The sequence below is a fragment of the Lissotriton helveticus genome, chromosome 4_1 (genome assembly GCF_964261635.1).
Source record: "Lissotriton helveticus chromosome 4_1, aLisHel1.1, whole genome shotgun sequence".
Taxonomy (NCBI): domain Eukaryota; kingdom Metazoa; phylum Chordata; class Amphibia; order Caudata; family Salamandridae; genus Lissotriton; species Lissotriton helveticus.
This window is the reverse complement of record NC_136063.1, coordinates 226734866-226747037: the sequence shown is the minus strand read 5'-3', so window position 1 is coordinate 226747037 and position 12172 is coordinate 226734866.

Below are 12172 nucleotides of genomic sequence, written 5' to 3'. Positions count from 1 at the left end.
CAGTCCGTCAACTCTTTCTATCTCGGTCGACATCCCTGAGTGTTGTTCTCAAGCCAATACTACCCAGCCTCCTTATTAGAATTCCATAGTCATACCGATGAGATCAAATCAGGTCTCTAGGCAAGGTTTATAGAAAGTAAAAAAAGAACAGATAAAAGAAGGAGTGACAAGAGGAAAAAAGGCGGAAAAACATCAGCAACCCTCACCTTTAGATGTCTATCTACTTTCCATAAGGTGTTCAAATAGCCTCATGTTTTAACATTAGTAAGGTCAACAATCCATGCCGACCCAAATTAATACAGAATAAAAATGCATTTTCTACAGTCTCCATGAAATATTGCATGAATCATTTCTAATTCCCATTAATAAGCTTGTTCTCTCTTTCTCACCCTAGCAGTGAGGCGTTAACAAATACGCGGTTGTCCCAAAGTACAAATGGACACCTTTAAAGTCTTTAGTTTTTCTGAGGACCAATTTAATAAATTAATTAACGGCCCAGAAAAAACTGTTAATACGATATCCACAGTTAATACCAATGTAGAACAGTGGAAAGAACTTTGGAATCTTAACCCCTTCCATGCTCATGACGGAACGGTTCCGTCATGAGCTACGGTTGAGCTGTGCTCATGACGGAACCGTTCCGTCATGACCACGCCCGTTTCTATTACGGCCCAGCACCGGAGGGGGAAACGCGGTCGCGCTGAAAAGGTTAAAAAAAAGGAAATCAGGACTGAATTACATTCTGATTTCCTGATACAGTACTGTAAAAAGGGGATGATCCCCAAAGGACTACAAGTCAAAAATGAACCCAGTTTATTTGTAAAAAACGAGAAGTTCATCAAGACATGGACCTTCATAACAAGTAGCTGTAATAGGGATTGGCTCTTACTACTCATAGACACAGCGCAAGCCACCCTCATCATAGAGAGGAGAGAATTGGAAGAAATGGAACAAAAACTTAAAGACAACACCTCATTATAAGATGCCAAACAGAAACTGGAAAAGATCCAAGAGGCTCTCAATGGGTACAAAGACTACTTGATAAATAAGAAAAGTAACAAATTCAGGAAAGACCTTAGCCAATACAAACAGGAGATAGTGTATCCCTATATGCAGAAGGACTACTTTGATAGACAAAGGGAAGAGTGGCCAGCTAGAAATAATTGGCAAACAAACGCTAAGCCCCTAAGAAGGGAGTAACATTCTCGGATACAACATATAAGAGCTGTGATTCAGAGAATGAGACTGCGCCTGTAAATCCTAATGATAAGGATAGAGACACCCAACAGAAACAAAGTAGAGAGAGCCTCTCTTTTTTAGACAAATGCAAAGGGAATCAAAATCAAAACCCAAACCCTCGGGGACGAGGGAGAGGGAGAGGTTTCTATCAGACGAATCAAGGCCAACAACGTCCTTATATGAGGACCAGGAGTCAGAAAGCATGGGATTAACACCTGAAAACAAAGCACCAATAATACATTTATCAAATAGGGACATGACAAAAGAGGAAATTAGTCTATTAGAAAAAGGATTAGGCTTTGCCATAGCAGGACCCCCAGATAGATTGATAATAGAGAGGGACTTACAACATTTTGTGCGTAAAATTAGACTCCAAAAATACTTTGAGGGAAAAGAAAAAGAGCCCACAGACAACAAATCTGGCCTACGCCCCAAGTCACAGTGGACTCCGCTGAGTTCAATGGTGAATAAAAATATAGAAACCTTTGAAAAGGTGATAACAAGGGGATTGGAAGATATCTTAGACCAAAAGATTTGGGTAAAGAATAATCTCACAATGGATGAGAAAAAGGCCCTTAGAAGTTTGGAAGAATGCGAACAGATCACCATAAAGCCAGGAGATAAGGGGGGAAGCATAGTCATACTAGAAACCACAGACTATGACAGGAGAATAAATCTCCTTTTATCTAACCCAAATCACTATGTAAAATCTAATATGCAAGAGTGGCAGGACTTAGGGAGACGGATTAAGAGTCTCCTCCTCCTGGCTAAGGAGGATGGAGTAATCAATCAAGAAGAGTACAATTTTCTTAACAACGAAACACCAACTATTCCGGCAATCTATGGGCTGCCGAAGGTACACAAGAACATCAACGATCCACCCATGCGGCCCATAGTTTCGAACATTAACTCCTTAACTGAACACCTAAGCAAATATGTGGATAAGTTTATACAACCACTAGTTACAGAACAACCAGCATATGTAAAAGACACCACCGATATGATAAGTAAGGTGGAACATATCGAGTTTAATCCCAGCACTCAATGGCTAGTAACGCTTGACATTGAAGCGCTTTACACAAACATTCCTCAAAATGACACCATAAAGATGATTAAAAAGATGTTGCAAAAGGAAGAGGAGGAATTATCAGAGCACTCAATATTCATCATAGAATGTGTAGAGTTGATCCTTAAAAACAATATTTTTCTATTTAAAGAAAACATGTACAAGCAAACAAAAGGGACCAGCATGGGGGCCACCTGTGCTCCAAGTCTAGCATGTCTCTACGTGGCAGACTTCGAAAACAAACATATATTTAATCAGGTTTCAGGTTTTAAAGTCTTTATTTTGATTTATGACAAATCATAAAAGACACATTATAACATATTAAAAGAAATCTTTCATGCTATATAGTTATATTAACAATGTACATTTATAAAATTTATGAGTTTAAAACGTAACAGTATCAACCTAGTACAAAGATAATGAAAGAGAACTGGGCAGAAAAATAAGCAGAACAGAAAAAACAGATTAAAGTTAAGATGTTATTAAACAACTAGGTATACAAAGACAAACCTGTCGAAAACATATAAAAAAACTCTCAGCTACCATGGATTTATAAAAAGAATAGGATTAAGGATTTAGCAAAACCATTCCAGAAACAGCATATGTTATGTAATATCCTATGCTAAAAGGGGGTGGAAGCAGGTAACCACAGAGTGAGAATATCGGAGGATCTACTTAGCAATTTAACTTCATTTTAACCTAATAATCCAGGCCCAGCCTAGGAATTTAGCTAGACTCACCACAAACACCTCTGAGGTGTTAGATCTAAGAACCATGACGGCCTCTGCTGACTTTCTAAAAGGAAGGCACTGGAACAGGGGTATTAGCCATTTGGTTCGCGGTGCAGAGTAGACGGGACAGGCGAACAAAAAATGGCCCTCGGTTTCCTTGTGGGATGGACACCATCTACAAAATTCGGTAGCACCGTTGGTCCACTTGTTCGTGAAGGTGTTTAATGGCAAGGCTCCCACCCGAAACTGGTGGTAGAGTTTCTTATCTAGTGGTTTGGTAATTATATCCCAGTATAACTCCCGAAAGGGATCCAACTTGAAGGTCAGGAACCGTCCGGTAAGACTAGTGATACCGGAGGCAAGGACACGTGTTCTGCGGAGTGAGGCCCAGTAGAGTGCCTTAAATTCCTGTTTGGAAGGAAAGGCACTGATACTGGGAGATGTCCATAACTGTTCCAACCCCATGTCAACTAGGATCTTTTTTACCAGAACCCACAATTGACCTTACTTCCGCCAATTCCTTCGCGAAAAGAGCAAGATCCTGAGAGGTCCATATACGCCTCCAAAAGGCCACCAGCCTAAATCTGGCCATCTCATCGATAGGAGGGCACCCCAGATCCCAACAAAGGGGAATGGAAGGGGTCGATTGCGGTAATCCAATCAAGTTTCGTAGAAACTTACACTGAATTTTAAAAAGATTGGAAAGATCCATATAGCCCCAAAGATCGGCACCATATAAGATTGCTGAATTTATTTTGGTGTCGTAGATCTTAAGAGCTGGGATGACCCGTTTGGTTATTGATTTCTTTTGTTCCTTCAAAAGACACCCAGCAAGACGGGCGAACTTAAGCTGCTGAGCACCAACTTGGTCTTTCCATTTCAGACAGCGATCTAGGGTAACCCCCAGGTATGTCATGGTCTCAACTTGTTCCAGATTTACTCCACTCATGTTTACCGAGCTCTGGACAGGATGGTTCCTTGTGAGGACCATGAACTTGGTATGTCCACGTTTACCTTAAGGTCGCTAATGTCACAAAACTCCTCAAAGCGGTCCAGCCCCCGCTGAAGTCCGCTTCGTGTTCTGGAGAGGAGTAGGGTGTCATCAGTGAAGATGAGCATTGGGAACCTAGTCCCTGCCAACTTCGGGGCATCGGTAGGAGTATCCGCAAAGAATTTAACTAACTGATCCATAAATAAGATAAAAAGGGTAGGTGCCAGGACACACCCCTGGCGAACGCCACGGGTTACGGGGAACGGTTCCGTCACTTGACCCTGACCACCCCACCTCACCCTTGCAAAGTTGTCTTCATGCATTCTAACTATTAGGTCAGGTAGCTCCATGGGTATACCTCGTTCCCTCAGGACACCCCATAGTTTATCCCTCGGCACTAGATCGAAGGTGGACTTCAGATCGATAAATGCTGCAAAGATGGTACCATTGCCAAGCAAGACCACCTTCCAGTAGATCAGACAAAATCTGAACACCTGGTCGATGGTGCTTGTTCCCGATCTGAAGCCCGCCTGCATGGGGGATAATATGTCCTCTAGTTCGATCCATCCTTGGACTCTGCCCAGGACCATGCGTGCAATAATTTTTTGAATAGAGTCTAGGAGACTAATCGGACGATAATTACCCGGGTTAGACCTGTCCCCTTTTTTATATTTAATCCATTTGCGCCCTTTTATGAAAACATTTCAAAATGGTCCCGCTATATAGACGACATATTTTTCATCTGGCAAGGAAATGAAGGAGACCTGATAGAGTTCATCACTTGGCTTAATCTAGGAGACGAGAATTTGAAATTCACCTCATCATATAGTAATGAGGCATGTGATTTCCTATATATCAAAATAAAAAATGTGGAAAGTTCTCTGGCGGTAGAGTTATTTACCAAACCATCTGATCGCAACACCATGCTTCACTACACAAGTCACCATCCAGCTGCCCAAAAAAACAACATACCATTTGGACAATTCTTAAGAGTGCGGCGTAACTGCACAACACAAAGAGAATATGATAAACATGCAAAGAACTTGACTAAGAAATTCCTAGAAAGAGGGTACCCTAAAGCAATTGTAAAGAAAGCTTACAAACGGGCCAAATACTACAACAGGGAAAGCCTATTTGAACCTAAAATTAAACACGAAAATCAGGTCAAACCCATAGTTTTTGTGACTAATTTTTCCTGCATATCTAACAAATTAAAAAATTGTATCAATAGCAACTGGAAGCTGATTAACGAACCTGGTGAAGTTCCTATGCCCAAACCCATTTTTGCCTGGTTCAAACTTACCCAAACAAAAACACGAGGAACTCGATCAGGACCATAGATGGCACAACACCAACGGGCACTTTTGCCTGCGGTAATTGCAAAAACTGCCCCCAAATAATAACAGGCTCCAGCATAAACTATGGAAACATAACACACTCACACAAAGCCTTTTTTAATTGTAGAACTCAAAGTGTCATCTATATGATAAAATGCCCGTGTGAAATGGCATATATAGATGAAACACAGCGAGTAATAAGAGTGAGAATAAATGAACATAAGTCAGCCATCCGTACAAAGAAGGTAACAGCCCCGCTTGTCATGCATTGGCTGGAAAAGGACCACCAGGTTGATGACCTGAGATGGTGCATTTTAGAAGTTGTTAGCCTTAACAGAAGAGGTGGAGACCTGACAAAAAAACGCAAGAAAAGGGAACAATACTACATGTCCAGGTTTAGCACTTAAAAAACAGGCCTGAATAATAAAGAGGAATGGGAGAGAATTCTATTATCCCATACCCTCAAAATTGGATATCGGTTAATAACACATGAGAAAATAGGTCACCCTCAGTAATGCCCATCGTGCAATAATTCTGTAATATGGATATCCTAAGGCCCTAACGGATAGGAATACCTTAGCAGCCAAAAATAGTAATAAATGAGTAAATTAGTCCTAACAGCAAAGCACACACGCTACTAGATAGTAGAACACCGGGTGTGCATCCTAGCAAAATTGGGTGGATAGTAAAATAGGGTAGCGTCACACAATTAAAAATGAAAAACAAAATTTTGCCTTTCAAATAATACAGCATAATATTCGATTTCCAATGATATATAACTAAAGGCAATACAAAGAATATACATAATTCCTTTAGCAAGCAATAAATTATAATATCAAGTTACATTGTCCCCGATAAACAACAGGGGGAACAATCAATTGGACAATAAAGCACAGATCATGAGAATACTGTGGAAGTGGTTTACAGTACGACGATTGCTCAATTTAAAATGGCGGGCATCTTAACAAATTCGGTATATGAATACCGGAATATCTAACATTAGGACTGGAGGCAGACTAATGAGGGACATACTAGGGAATCAATGCAAGCCCGAGTGAAAAGGAGAATATCATAACAACCGAAAAAAAGGTAGATTGTGGAAAATAAAATAAATGTGGACTACAGGTTTTTGAAGCCAACATATATCAAACAAAATGAAGATAAATAAATAAAGTGCGGCTGATAACAAATAAGTCGCAAATACGAAAACAGATCGCGATAATACTGTATAACTACTGGAGATACAGCGCGATAGTTGCCCCAATCCAAAATGGCGGCCGCTTTTGAAAAAATCCGGGAAACTCCGATCGCGGTTAAGCTACAGGAATAATGGTAGAATAATGGTACAACAATGATGAAGGAGACTAGGGGATTGAATTCCCATGTCCAGAACAAATAAATCATGAGGCCATGACAAATTAGTGTATTTGTGCATACCACATAACAAACAATATCAAGTTTTCAAGAAATTGAGGACAGACCTCCGTTTTTTTCATATTAGGCTCCAAATGGTGAAAAAATAATATGCCCAACAATGACCAGCGAGATAGGATCTAAAATAGCTCAACTATGAAGCACAGGTCACCCAGTTATAGTAAAATAAGTGAATTTAAGCCACTACAAGATGGCGACCATACCGTGGACATCAAACCTCAAAGTACACACCCCTTAAACTGAATAGGGCTTCCAGGTGTGAGTGATTAGCTTATCATGGAGAGTATTTATACCAGGCATACCCTGAGATGCAACCATTTCCAAACTACTCGGGAAGGTGGAGGACGCCACGCAGTTCAGCTACCCCAAAGAAGTAAGTAAGATAAGGTGTTTTTCCTAAATAGATAAGGACGGCAGGGATATAACACTGCTCTAACAGTAATCTTTGATACTGTTTGTGGTCTTTTCAGAGTTGGTAGCCAATCCAAAAAAAGCCCAACAGAGTGACCCTTGATTTCAGACTACAGGGAAAAGGAAAAATAAGGAGAAAATCAAGCTAGAAGCAGACTTTTTTCACCAATAAAAGGTAAAACTTTGGAGACAAAGGGTAAGGACAACTAGAGGGAAACTAAAGCCCAGATAGTCTAAAAATGCAAATGACCTTTTAGATAAAGTGGTGAGAAAAACAGCTCGACGGCTAGCTTCCAGAGGCGTCCTTCTAAACCTTTAAGACACCAAGAAAATAGGACCGGTAAGCCTCCTCTCTTTTAGAAATACAAAACAAGAAGGCTAAGAGACAGATGAGAACAACCATAGAAAAGTGCTAGAGCAGCAACCCCTTATAAAAAAGAGATGTTCTTCTGTTTTGATAGGATTGAATTTGGTCCATTTTTAATCAACCCGGGTGGAGTTCCAGCAAAACCGATATAAAAGTTAAAAAATAAAAATCACAAACAGAAGTACACTGGGGTAAAAGTGAGGAAATAGTCCAAACAACATGGCAATTAAAATAAAGTGCATTTTCTCCTAGAACAAAAAAGAGGAAAACAAATAAAACCTCCCTAGGAAACCACAAGAGCTGAAGAAAATCTGCTCATAAAACAGTAAAGATACCACCAGGAAGGAAATATATACCTGGGTAAGAATATAGAGTTTCCTGTGGCTGGGACTCTATAATAAAGAAGGGATGAAGATCTGATTGGCTACATTAGATTTATCCAAAGGCCACATCATTGGTGTCTAAAAGTAAATGGTTGACACCCCATCCTAGCGTTAAATATATACCAGGCAAGTCATGCCCTCCCTGTTAATAATACCAAGATGAGGCATCCTAGCATAACTGGGGGCTGGGGAAATAGTCTCAGAACACAAGGTTGCGGGGTTACCAAATAATAGGATATTAGAAAATGTTAATGAATCAATGTGCAACTGTTAGATTAAATATCGGACCTAATGAAATGTATTGTGAAATGTCTTTTATAGATATGAGTTAAATGAATAAGTCCTGAAGAAGGTGCAAGAGTATTTGAGGCACCGGAACGCCGCATCGACAGTTTGTTCTTTATGTTTAATAAATATGATGTATGTGTAGATTTATGTAACTGTGCCTAACGGCATTTTTATAAAAAATCTGAGTTTTTTTATTGTGCTGGCTTATACCCAAGACGAATATGCATAAAAATGTGTTTGATGTAATCATGTGACATTATAAATGTTTTTTTTTTTTTAAATAAATGAACGAAACTTTTTAAACTTTTTGTGGTTGCAATATTTTCATGCTAAATCTTTGGTCTGATACATATGAAGGTGTAAATTGTGTAAATTTGGTAACCTAGGCAATACTTCAGTCCCCCCCACTAATGCAAATACCCTCAAGAGAATTTAGTAATTCCAAGCATTTTGCCAAACTCAGGAGAAGGAGTTTTCTGTTTTTATAACATTAATAAGCTTGTGCACGTAATTCATATAGAACTATCCAATGCAAATTCATAATAAACATATTAGCACCAAAAATCGGTGTACACAAACTCTTGTATATCGTCATTACTTTCAAAATATCTGATATATTTCATATATCTAAAGTATTAACATTAGTTGTACAATACAAGAGCAAAACATCCTTCACAAGTCCATATGAGGTGACCCTTATCAGATGGTATCAATGATTTCAAATAAACCTCTATTTTCGTATCAATACATTACAGTTTTTCAGAGAATGGAATAATAGGTGCATATAACATTTGAGATGCATAATGTTGCTATTAAAAACAGAGTATTTATTATTAATCTCATTCCTAAATAATACTCTATTATTTAATTGATCATAACATTATGTTTATCAGACAATACCATATGCAGCAAACGTAAAGTTGTTACCCAATTGTGTGACTCAAATTAATCTCCCAGGAAATATTGGAGTTCATCATCACAATTTAAGCCCCTCTCCACTGCATGCACCTGCATTATCCATCTCGCCTCTAATTGGCGGAGTTTCGGTTCCCGATTTCCCCTTCTTACATCAAGGGGCATAATTTCAATCCCATGGAACGCCATAGAAAGATGTTGTGTTTGGGAGCTACATTCTAATGCATGTACTGTAAGTGGGTACTTGGTGTCCCTATTCTTAAGTGCCCTATAGTGTTCTGCCATGCGATCTCTCAATCTACGAATGGTACTACCAATGTACACCATATTACACCTACAAATCACGGCATACTTCACATAAGTGGTATTACAGTCAATGTGTGTCTTTATGTGGTAAGTCCTTGAACCATTGTAGCTAACTTTTAGTGTCCCATGCATTGACATTTTACACATGCTGCAATCGCCACAGCGAAAGGATCCTTTCGCCAAAAGGTGCAACCAGGTTAGAGTCTGTTCTCTCATTCTGGGATAGCTGGGACTAATCATATTTTTAATGGTCATACCCCTACGATATGTAATGGAGGGGTTGGAATCAATATGTTGCCGTAGAGAGGGATTAGAACTCAACATGAACCAATACTTTTTAGAATCTGGTATATCTTAGAAGACCAGGGGTTATAGTTAGTTATTAGTCTCACCGGGTTTTTACCTGTATTGTTTGTGGTTATCTTGGGCTTGAGAGTTTTCGTACAAGTCCAAGAAATCTCTTTTTAGCCTTAGTTAGAACTCCTAGTCCATATCCCCTCGAGAGGAATCTCTTTTCTATGGCATTTACAGTTGATCTAGGATGTGCACTGTCATTGTGTAATTCCGCATTACAGGAAGTTTGCTTTCTAAACAGTTTACTGCACAATCTCCCACTGTCAACAAATAGTGTCAGATCCAGGAATGTAATTTTCTCACTGCTATAGTCAATAGTGAAACTCATATTGTAAGTATTATCATTTATGTATGCAAAAAATTTGAGCAATTCGTCTTCACTCCCCATCCATATGAAAAGTAGATCATCTATATATCTCCAGTAATAGTTAATGCAGGAGTGCCACCGTGCTCTGCCTGGGCCCCAGATATGCACCGTCTCCATCCACCCCATAAAGAGGCAGGCAAAAGACGGCGCAAATCTGGAACCTATCGCGATCCCACACGTCTGTTTATACCATTGGTTCCTAAAGAGGAACACGTTCTGTTCCAAAATTAATTTAGACATAGTTAATATCATGTTAGTATGCTCTAATAGTTCAACTGGTCTCCTATGTAAAAAGTACTCTAAAGCCTGTAAACCCAATTCATGATTGATGTTAGTATAGAGAGAACATACATACATAGTGACAAGTATCATCTCTGGTTCCCATACAAAGTCATGTAGGATATTGAGTACATGTTTCGTATCCCTGATGTTTGAGGGTAAGTTCATAACATAGGGTTATAGAAATATATCTACGAATTTGGCCAGTTTCTCCATTTGCCCCCCATCCCCGAAATTATAGGCCTCCCTGGAGGAGATAGAGGGTCTTTATGAACCTTAGGCAAGGTGTATAAGCATGGAAAACGGGGTCGATAAACAGTGAGATATTTGAATTCAGTATCATTCAAAAGGGTTTCTTGGTGCCATTGTTTTAAGTGATAGTTAATTTGAGCAACAATGGAAAAAATGGGATTATGTGGTAATTTAGCATACCAGATTTCATTTCTTAGTTGGCTAAAGATCTCTTCTTCATACTTTGTCCTATCCATCATGACAACATTCCCTCCCTTGTCCGCATCTTTGACAACAAGGGAGGTATCTTCTGCAATAGTCTTAAGTGCATTTCTCTCCCTAAATGACAAATTATTAGAAAAATAGGCTGATCTAGTACTATTCATTTTGCCCTCAAGGATGTCTAGTTCTTTGTTGACACTTTTATAGAATGCATCTATGTTGCTACTGTTCCCTAATTGTGGGGTCCACTTTGACTTCTTTTTTAATCTACTATCTTCTGTTAGATGTGTGCAACATTCTAGGTCCTGTAAGACTTGATGTAAGGTCAAAGGATCGTTCTCATTTTCTGTTAAGGACAATAACAGTCTAGTAGCATGCACATCTTGAATGGTGATATCCCCAACAATAGGAGGTGAGGAACAATCTCTCGTAACGACATTTGCAGTAAAAAAATTCTTTATTTTCAATTGTCGAATGAATTTATAAACATCAATTTTGACATCATTAATGTTGCATTTGCTTGTCGGACACAAATTCAAACCCTTCTGTAGAACAGAAGACATATCATTAGTCAGCTCTATATTGGACAAATGGATTATTTGTATCTCATTATCACCCTTTATTGGCTTTGATTGGCCTTCCAATAGCGGGTTTGATAATGTGCCCTTTCGTCTTGTTTTCCTGCCTCCCCTTTTCCCTCTCTTGGATTTGCCACCATGTCTACCCTTTGTTCTCTCTGCCTCGAATTTCCTATCCAAATTATTTGTACCTCCTTTAAAAAAGAGGATGAATTGCTCCCTGTCTGTTCCTCATTAATGTTTGTCACTCCATCATCTCCACTTACGGAGATACTGCTGTGTTGATACTACTCATTGATGACACCTTTTTTCCTTTGGTCAATGATCGTTGTTAATTAAAGTGTCGAAGCGCTTTATTATTATTTGTGTATTTTGTAAAGCGCACAGCTGCCCCAACGGGGCGTCCCGGCGCTAATGGATCAGGAAGCAGAGGGCGCAAGTTATGGATTATTGGCCAAAGAGGTAGGTTTTAAGGGACTTGCGAAATACAAGTTCTGATTGGCATGCGCGAAGGGATAGCGGAAGTTTATTCCAACGCTGGGATGCGCAGACTTCGAAAGTTTTCCCTCCCTTTCGCGTTCTCTTGAATCTGGGGGTTACCAGCAGAAGTTGGAAGTTAGAGCGCAGTGTCCTGGAATTGTGATAGGGGCGGAGGCTGGTTTTAAGATGGGCA